The sequence below is a fragment of the Staurois parvus genome, unplaced genomic scaffold (assembly GCF_062004578.1).
Source record: "Staurois parvus isolate SC_StPar_1 unplaced genomic scaffold, SC_StPar_1.0 ptg001507l, whole genome shotgun sequence".
NCBI lineage: Eukaryota > Metazoa > Chordata > Amphibia > Anura > Ranidae > Staurois > Staurois parvus.
Window position 1 is genome coordinate 43,256 of NW_028319303.1, and position 9,627 is coordinate 52,882.

Genomic DNA, 9,627 nt, shown 5'->3' on the forward strand with positions numbered 1-9,627 from the left:
AAGTATTCATACCCCTTGACATTTTCTACATTTTGTCATGTTACAACCAAAAACATAAATGTATTTTATTGGGATTTTATGTGATGGACCAACACAAAGTGGCACAGAATTGTGAAGTGGAAGGAAAATGATAAACAGTTTTCAAACTTTTTACAAATATCTGAAAAGTGTGGTATGCATTTGTATTCAGCCCCCCCGAGTCAATACTTTGTAGAACTACCTTTCGCTGCAATTACAGCTGCAAGTCTTTTTGGGGATGTCTCTACCAGCTTTTCACATCTAGAGAGTGACATTTTTGCTCATTCTTCTTTGCAAAATAGCTCAAGCTCTGTCAGGTTGGATGGAGAACGTCTGTGAACAGCGATTTTCAAGTCTTGCCACAGATTCTCAATTGGATTTAGGTCTGGACTTTGACTGGGCCATTCTAAGATGCTTTGATCTAAACTTCCACTGTAGCTCTGAATGTATGTTTAGGGTTGTTGTCCTGCTGGAAGGTGAACCTCTGCCCCAGTCTCAAGTCTTCTGCAGACTCTAACAGGTTTTCTTCTAAGATTGCCCTGTATTTGGCTCCATCCCTCTTCCCATCAACTCTGAACAACTTCCCTGTCCCTGTTGAAGAAAAGCATCACCACAACATGATGCTGCCACCACCATGTTTCACGGGGGGGATGGTGTGTTCAGGGTGATGTGAAGTGTTTTCCAACACACATAGCATTTTGCTTTTAGGCCAAAAAGTTCGATTTTGTTCTCATTCTTCCACATGTTTGCTGTATCCCCCACATGGCTTCTCACAAACTGCAAATGGGACTTCTTATGGCTTTCTTTCAACAATGGTTTTCTTCTTGCCACTCTTCCATAAAGGCCAGCTTTGTGGAGTGCACGAATAATAGTTGTCCTGTGGACAGATTCTCCCACCTGAGCTGTGAATCTCCGCAGCTCCTCCAGAGTTACCATGGGTCTCTTGGCTTCTTCTCTGATTACTGTTTTCCTTTCCGGGCCTGTCAGTTTAGGTGGATGACCATGTCTTGGTAGGTTTGCAGTTGTGCCATACTCTTTCCATTTTCAGATGATGGATTGAATAGTGCTCCGTGAGATGTTCAAAGCTTTGGATTTTTTTTTATAACATAACCCTGCTTTGAATGTATCCACAACTTTATCCCTGAACTGTCTGATGTGTTCCTTAGCCTTCATGGTGCTGTTTGTTTGAAATGTACTCTAACAAACCTCTGAGGGTTTCACAGAACAGATGTATTTATACTGAGATTAAATTACACACAGGTGGACTCTATTTACTAATTAGGTGACTTCTGAAGGCAATTGGTTCCACTAAATTTTAGTTCAGGGTATCAGAGTAAAGGGGGCTTTATACAAATGCACGCCACACTTTTTAGATATACTTGTAAAAAATTTTGAAGACCATTTATCATTTTACTTCCACTTAACAATCATGTGCCACTTTGTGTTGGTCTATCACATAAAATCACATCACATCGTTGAAAACACATCAGATCTCAATGGGGAAAAATATAATGATGGATATCTATACTGATATGGACTGGGTAATGTGTTAGGAATGTAAGGATGCCCCATTCTTTGCTGGAAATGAAAATTATTAACTTACAGAGGACTGAATTCAAAGACACCCCAAAAATCAAAGTGAAAAATTATGCAATAGGCTAGTCCATTTTTCTGAAATTTTATTGCAGCAACTCAAAATGGTAATTGGTAGTTTGTGCTTGTATGCATGCCTGACAATGTCAGGGTATGCTCCTAATGAGGTGATGGATGGTGTCCTGGGGTATTTCCTCTCAGATCAGGACCAGGGCATCACTGATCTCCTGAACAGATTGAGGTGCAACCTGGTGGCGTCAGATGGACCGAAACATGATATTCCAGAGGTATTCTATTGGATTTAGGTCAGGGGAGAGTGGGGGCCATTTTTTGAGCAGTTTATATACAGTATCTCACAGAAATGAGTACACCCCTCACATTTTTGTAAATATTTTATTCTATCTTTTCATGTGACAACACTGAAGAAATGACACTTTGCTACAATGTAAAGTAGTGAGTGTACAGCTTGTATAACAGTGTAAATTTGCTGTCCCCTCAAAATAACTCAACACACAGCCATTAATGTCTAAACCGCTGGCAACAGAAGGGACACTAAGTACAGGGGCGGGCAGGGGGCTGCTGTACCTTGTGAAAAAAAAAAGGGGAGAGAACAATGTTCTTGGACAACTTGCCAGCCAGCTTGCTAACAACCGAATTAACCTGTCTAACAGTATGCGTTTATAACAGGGGTTTAGTTAGCACACATTTGCAAATACATACGTAAGCCACAGAGCCACGACACGGCACCCTGATCATCTGTGGTCCTAACTCTAAAATTTATGAGTCCCCATAGTAGAGGCACATGCATTTAATGGATAGATCAAGGGCAGGTGGACCTGAGGGAGCCACCCCTCTTAAAGGCAAAGGAGTGCACTGGACCCCAGCATGTAGCACAATGGCAACCAGGGCCCTAGTGCACCCACGTACCAAAAACTCAAACATGCATAAAAGTGGCCACCCGCCCAAGTCTATAACTGGCTTATGAAGCAAGGACACATAAACAGGCATCACATAGTGAAAAAAAAAGGGGAGAGAACAATGTTCTTGGACAACTTGCCAGCCAGCTTGCTAACAACCGAATTAACCTGTCTAACAGTATGCGTTTATAACAGGGGTTTAGTTAGCACACATTTGCAAATACATACGTAAGCCACAGAGCCACGACACGGCACCCTGATCATCTGTGGTCCTAACTCTAAAATTTATGAGTCCCCATAGTAGAGGCACATGCATTTAATGGATAGATCAAGGGCAGGTGGACCTGAGGGAGCCACCCCTCTTAAAGGCAAAGGAGTGCACTGGACCCCAGCATGTAGCACAATGGCAACCAGGGCCCTAGTGCACCCACGTACCAAAAACTCAAACATGCATAAAAGTGGCCACCCGCCCAAGTCTATAACTGGCTTATGAAGCAAGGACACATAAACAGGCATCACATAGTGAAAAAAAAAGGGGAGAGAACAATGTTCTTGGACAACTTGCCAGCCAGCTTGCTAACAACCGAATTAACCTGTCTAACAGTATGCGTTTATAACAGGGGTTTAGTTAGCACACATTTGCAAATACATACGTAAGCCACAGAGCCACGACACGGCACCCTGATCATCTGTGGTCCTAACTCTAAAATTTATGAGTCCCCATAGTAGAGGCACATGCATTTAATGGATAGATCAAGGGCAGGTGGACCTGAGGGAGCCACCCCTCTTAAAGGCAAAGGAGTGCACTGGACCCCAGCATGTAGCACAATGGCAACCAGGGCCCTAGTGCACCCACGTACCAAAAACTCAAACATGCATAAAAGTGGCCACCCGCCCAAGTCTATAACTGGCTTATGAAGCAAGGACACATAAACAGGCATCACATAGTGAAAAAAAAAGGGGAGAGAACAATGTTCTTGGACAACTTGCCAGCCAGCTTGCTAACAACCGAATTAACCTGTCTAACAGTATGCGTTTATAACAGGGGTTTAGTTAGCACACATTTGCAAATACATACGTAAGCCACAGAGCCACGACACGGCACCCTGATCATCTGTGGTCCTAACTCTAAAATTTATGAGTCCCCATAGTAGAGGCACATGCATTTAATGGATAGATCAAGGGCAGGTGGACCTGAGGGAGCCACCCCTCTTAAAGGCAAAGGAGTGCACTGGACCCCAGCATGTAGCACAATGGCAACCAGGGCCCTAGTGCACCCACGTACCAAAAACTCAAACATGCATAAAAGTGGCCACCCGCCCAAGTCTATAACTGGCTTATGAAGCAAGGACACATAAACAGGCATCACATAGTGAAAAAAAAAGGGGAGAGAACAATGTTCTTGGACAACTTGCCAGCCAGCTTGCTAACAACCGAATTAACCTGTCTAACAGTATGCGTTTATAACAGGGGTTTAGTTAGCACACAGGTCCACCTGCTCTTGATCTATCCATTAAATGCATGTGCCTCTACTATGGGGACTCATAAATTTTAGAGTTAGGACCACAGATGATCAGGGTGCCGTGTCGTGGCTCTGTGGCTTACGTATGTATTTACAAATGTGTGCTAACTAAACCCCTGTTATAAACGCATACTGTTAGACAGGTTAATTCGGTTGTTAGCAAGCTGGCTGGCAAGTTGTCCAAGAACATTGTTCTCTCCCCTTTTTTTTTCACTATGTGATGCCTGTTTATGTGTCCTTGCTTCATAAGCCAGTTATAGACTTGGGCGGGTGGCCACTTTTATGCAAGGCTGCTGTACCTTACCTGGCTCCGGTCCCGGTCCCACGACGATCCGGGCCAGAAAGCGCAGCTGCTCCTTCTTTCAGTTCGGCCGCTCGATGGTTGCGCGGCCACTCGGCTCCGCCTCCTCACCGGTGATTGGGCGCCAGCACTGGAAAGGCACACAGGCGATCAATCACCGGCGAGAAGGCGTGAAAATCGAGTGAGGGAGCGGCCAGTAAGTGTGCAGCAGCACCATGCTGTGACACTCTTGGCACTATTCCTCTCCCCCACTGACATTAACGATGGGGCACTGTTCCTCCCCCACTGACACCAACGATGAGGCACTGTTCCTCCCCCACTGACACCAACGATGGGGCACTATTCCTCCTCCCCAATGACACCAATGATGGGGCACTATTCCTGTCCCACTCACACCAACGATAGGGCAGTATTCCTCCTCCCCAATGACGGGGCACTATTCCTCCCCCACTCACACCAACGATGGGGCACTATTCCCCCCCCCCACTGACACCAATGATGGGGCACTATTCTCCACACTGATACCAATGATGGGGCACTTTTCCCTCCACTGATACCAACGATGGGGCATTATTCCTTCCACTGATACCAATGATGGGGCGCTATTCCTCCCACTGACACCAATGATGGGGCGCAATTCCTGCCACTGATACCAATGATGGGGCGCTATTCCTCCCACTGACACCAATGATGGAGCACTATTCCTCCCATTGACACTAATAATGGGACACTATTCCTCCCACTGACACCAATGATGGGGCACGATTCTTCCCACTGACACCAATGATGGGGCACTATTCCTCCCACTGACTAATGATGGGGCACTATTCCTCCCACTGACACTAATGATGGGACACTATTCCTCACACACTGACACTAATAATGGGGCACCATCATTGGTGTCAGTGGGAGGAATAGTGTCCCATCATTGGTATCAGTGGGAGGAATAGTGCCCCATCATTGGTGTCAGTGGATGAAATAGTGCCCCATCATTGGTGTCAGTGGGAGGAGTAGTGCCTCATCATTGGTATCAGTAGGAGGAATAGTGCCCCATCATTGGTGTCAGAGCGAGGAATCGTGCCCCATCATTGGTGTCAGTGGGAGGAATAGCACCCTATCATTGGAATACCATACTGAAATAGCATACCATATTGAAATCAAATCTGATGTTTTTTCACTTTTATTTGGTGTGTGTTGGAAGAGGGGTAGTCTTATATGGCGAGTATAGCTCAAACCCTATATTTTAACAGGAAACGTAGGGGGTCGTCTTATATGCCCAGTCGTCTTATACGCCGGCAAATACGGTATATATATATATATATATATACATGCATATATATCTTAGATTATAAGCTCCAAGGAGCAGGGCCCTCCTATCCCTCTTGTATTGAACTGTACTGTTGCCGTATTGTCTCCCGTTATATTGTAAAGTGCTGAGCAAACTGTTGGCGCTATATAAATCCTGTACAGTAATATTAATAATAATAATATACATACAGGGCTTAACAGCTTGACAAGACAGATTTGCTTTGAATTTAGGAGCCATTTTTTTTTTTAGCATAGCATGTACTGTCAGCGCCTGGGGCAAGACAACTTTTGGGTGGCAAGCTTCACGTGATGCGATTTGCCTAGTGACAATCATAGCAAAACTGCACCACGTTTTAGGTGTCATTGAAAAAAAATGGCACCTGAACCTGTGTTTTGCAATCACAGCGATTCTGCCACAACCCCAAAATGCCCAGGTGTGAAAGGAGCCACCCTGGTTCACACATATGCAATTCTGGATGTGTTTTCAAACTCACAGATTCGCATGACAGACTAGATATTATATGTTCCTTTTGACAGACAGATGTGATCCACATGCAAGTCAGTAGGAGGCGTTTTTACATTTAAGTCAATGGGATGCGATTTTGCAGTGAAGTCAATGGGAGGCAGTTTTTGAACTGAAGCACCAGGACACAATTTCTATTCGCCATGGCAACCTGGCACCAGGGATTTTTTGAGCCCTGTATATATTATACAGTATATATATATATATATATATATATATATATACACACACGGCATAACTGCTACAGATTTAAGCTTCTTTCACAAATGTGGGTAACCTTTCCATGCAAAGTCCCAAGTTAGTCCTTATTTTTGACGCAGATTACACCTTTATCACGTCATGTTCATGTGTAAAGTTGTGTTTATGACATTTTGTGATTCAATAAACTGCTAACACATACAGCCCAAACATGTTGCTCTGATGCTAGCAGAATCCGTTGTGTGTGTCTGTAGCTCACACAGTGAGAAATTCCTTCATGTGATAAAACCGCACACTCCAGTATGTGCTGACCATTCCCACTAAATCTATCACCTCTGTTCGAAACCACTTGTAGCCTGCCTTAGCCTTGTAATGTAACAGCTGAAATGAGAAAGGAAACATTGTTTATTAACAAAGCACAAGATATGCAGAACCAATGTTTATTTTTTTTAACCGTATAAATGAGGATCTCTCTGATGACGATTCCATCTTTACTGGGGTCATTTGTTTATTTCTCATTATATAAAACCTAGCAGAAGTATGATGCGTTTGCCTTGGATTGTAATGAATGTGGGACAGACATGTTAGAAGCCAACAGGTGGTTCAGGCTACTGAACTGAAACAACGGTTTTATGTGCCGTTTGGCTTCTAAATGATTTACTAGAAATTGTCTAATAAATATGCAGCAATAAACAAAATAAAAATCAATGGTTTATTTTTGCAATTTTACTCATTGTTAAAGCCCAACTATGGGCACCTGCATCAATGCATTTTGTGAGTGCTCTCCATTTAAAACGTTATTAATCAAATGGGCTAGTGGTGGCGAACCTATGGCATGTGTGCCACAGTGGACACGCAGAGCCTCTTTGTCAGCACAAAGCATTGACTAACAGTGCAAAAAGGTGCCAATGCACATGCTCGGAAAGGAGTAGTTGCGCCACGCGATGATGTCATGAACTGCAACTCATTAGCTACAACTCATCTAAGCTTTCGCATGGCTGGTCTGTGTGCTGCTAAGAATATACAGTCATGGCCGAAATTGTTGGCACCCTTGATATTTCTCCAGGAAATCATGTATTTCTCACGAAACGTATTGCATTAACACATGTTTTGCTATACACATGTTTATTCCCTTTGTGTGTATTGGGACAAAACAAAAAAAGGGAGGAAAGAAAGCAAATTCGACATAATGTCACACAAACCTCCAAAAATGGGCTGGACAAAAGTATTGGCACCCTTTCACAACTGCGGATAAATAAGAATGTTACAAGCATGTGATGCTCCTGTAAACTCACCTGGGGCAAGTAACAGGTGTGGGCAATATAGAAATCACACCTGAAAGCAGATAAAAAGGAGAGACGTTCACTTAACCTTTGCATTGTGTGTCTGTCTGTGCCACACTAAGCATGGACAACAGAAAGAGGAGACGAGAACTGTCTGAGGACCTGAGAACCAAAATTGTGGCAAAATATCAACAATCTCAAGGTTACAAGTCCATCTCCAGAGAACTAGATTTGCCTTTGTCCACAGTGCGCAACATTATCAAGAAGTTTGCAACCCATGGCACTGTAGCTAATCTCCCTGGTCGTGGACGGATGAGGAAAATTGATGAAAGATTGCAACGCAGAATAGTCCGGATGGTGGATAAGCAGCCCCAAACATGTTCCAAAGACATTCAAGCTGTCCTGCAGGCTCAGGGAGCATCAGTGTCAGCGCAAACTATCCGTCGACATTTAAATGAAATGAAACGCTATGGCAGGAGACCCAGGAGGACCCCACTGCTGACACAGAGACATAAAAAAGCAAGACTACAGTTTGCCAAAATGTACTTGAGTAAGCCAAAAGCCTTCTGGGAAAACGTCTTGTGGACAGATGAGACCAAGATAGAGCTTTTCGGTAAAGCACATCATTCTACTGTTTACCGAAAACGGAATGAGGCCTACAAAGAACAAAACACAGTACCTACGGTAAAATATGGTGGAGGTTCAATGATGTTTTGGGGTTGTTTTGCTGCCTCTGGCACTGGGTGCCTTGACTGTGTGCAAGGCATCATGAAATCTGAGGATTACCAAAGGATTTTGGGTCGCACTGTAGGGCCCAGTGTCAGAAAGCTGGGTTTGCGTCCAAGATCCTGGGTCTTCCAGCAGGACAATGACCCCAAACATACGTCAAAAAGCACTCAGAAATGGATGGCAAAGAAGCGCTGGAGAGTTCTGAAGTGGCCAGCAATGAGCCCAGATCTAAATCCCATTGAACACCTGTGGAGAGATCTTAAAATTGCTGTTGGGAAAAGGTGTCCTTCCAATAAGAGAGACCTGGAGCTGTTTGCAAAGGAAGAGTGGTCCAAAATTCCGGGTGAGAGGTGTCAGAAGCTTATTGATGGTTATAGGAAGCGACTGATTTCAGTTATGTTTTCCAAAGGGTGTGCAACCAAATATTAAGTTAAGGGTGCCAATACTTTTGTCCAGCCCATTTTTGGGGTTTTGTGTGACATTATGTCATATTTGCTTTTCTGCCTCTGTTTTATATTTGTTCCAATACATACAAAGGGAATAAACATGTGTATAGCAAAACATGTGTTAATGCAATACCTTTTTTGTGTGAAATACTTGATTTTCAGGAAAAATATCAAGGGTGCCAACAATTTCGGCCATGACTGTATATATTGGATTGGCTGTGAGTTTTAATACATTTGTTTTTATTAACACAAGATTTTAGCTTGTGCTGGTGGTCAGTGGAACTTTGCCCCCTTGTGCTGGCTGTCAGTGGAACATTTCCCCCTTGTGCTGGTAGTCAGTGGAACTTTTCCCCCTTGTGCTGGTGGTCAGTGGAACTTTTCCCCCTTGTGCTAGTGGTCAGTGGAAGATTTCCCCCTTGTGATGGTGGTCAGTGGAACTTTGCCCCTTTGTGCTGGTGGTCAGTGCAACATGTCCCCCTTGTGTTGGTGATCAGTGGAACTTTGCCCCCTTGTGCTGGTGGTCAGTGGAACATTTCCCCCTTGTGCTGGTGGTCAGTAGAAATTTGCACCCTTTTGCTGGTGGTCAGTGGAACTTTGTCCCCTTGTGCTGGTGGTCAGTGGAACATTTCCCCCTTGTGCTGGTGGTCAGTGGAACTTTGCCCCCTTGTGCTGGTGGTCAGTGGAACTTTGCCCCTTGTGCTGGAGGTCAGTGGAACATTTCCCCCTTGTGCTGGTGGTCAGTGGAACATTTCCCCCTTGTTCTGGTGGTCAGTGGAACATTCCCCCCTT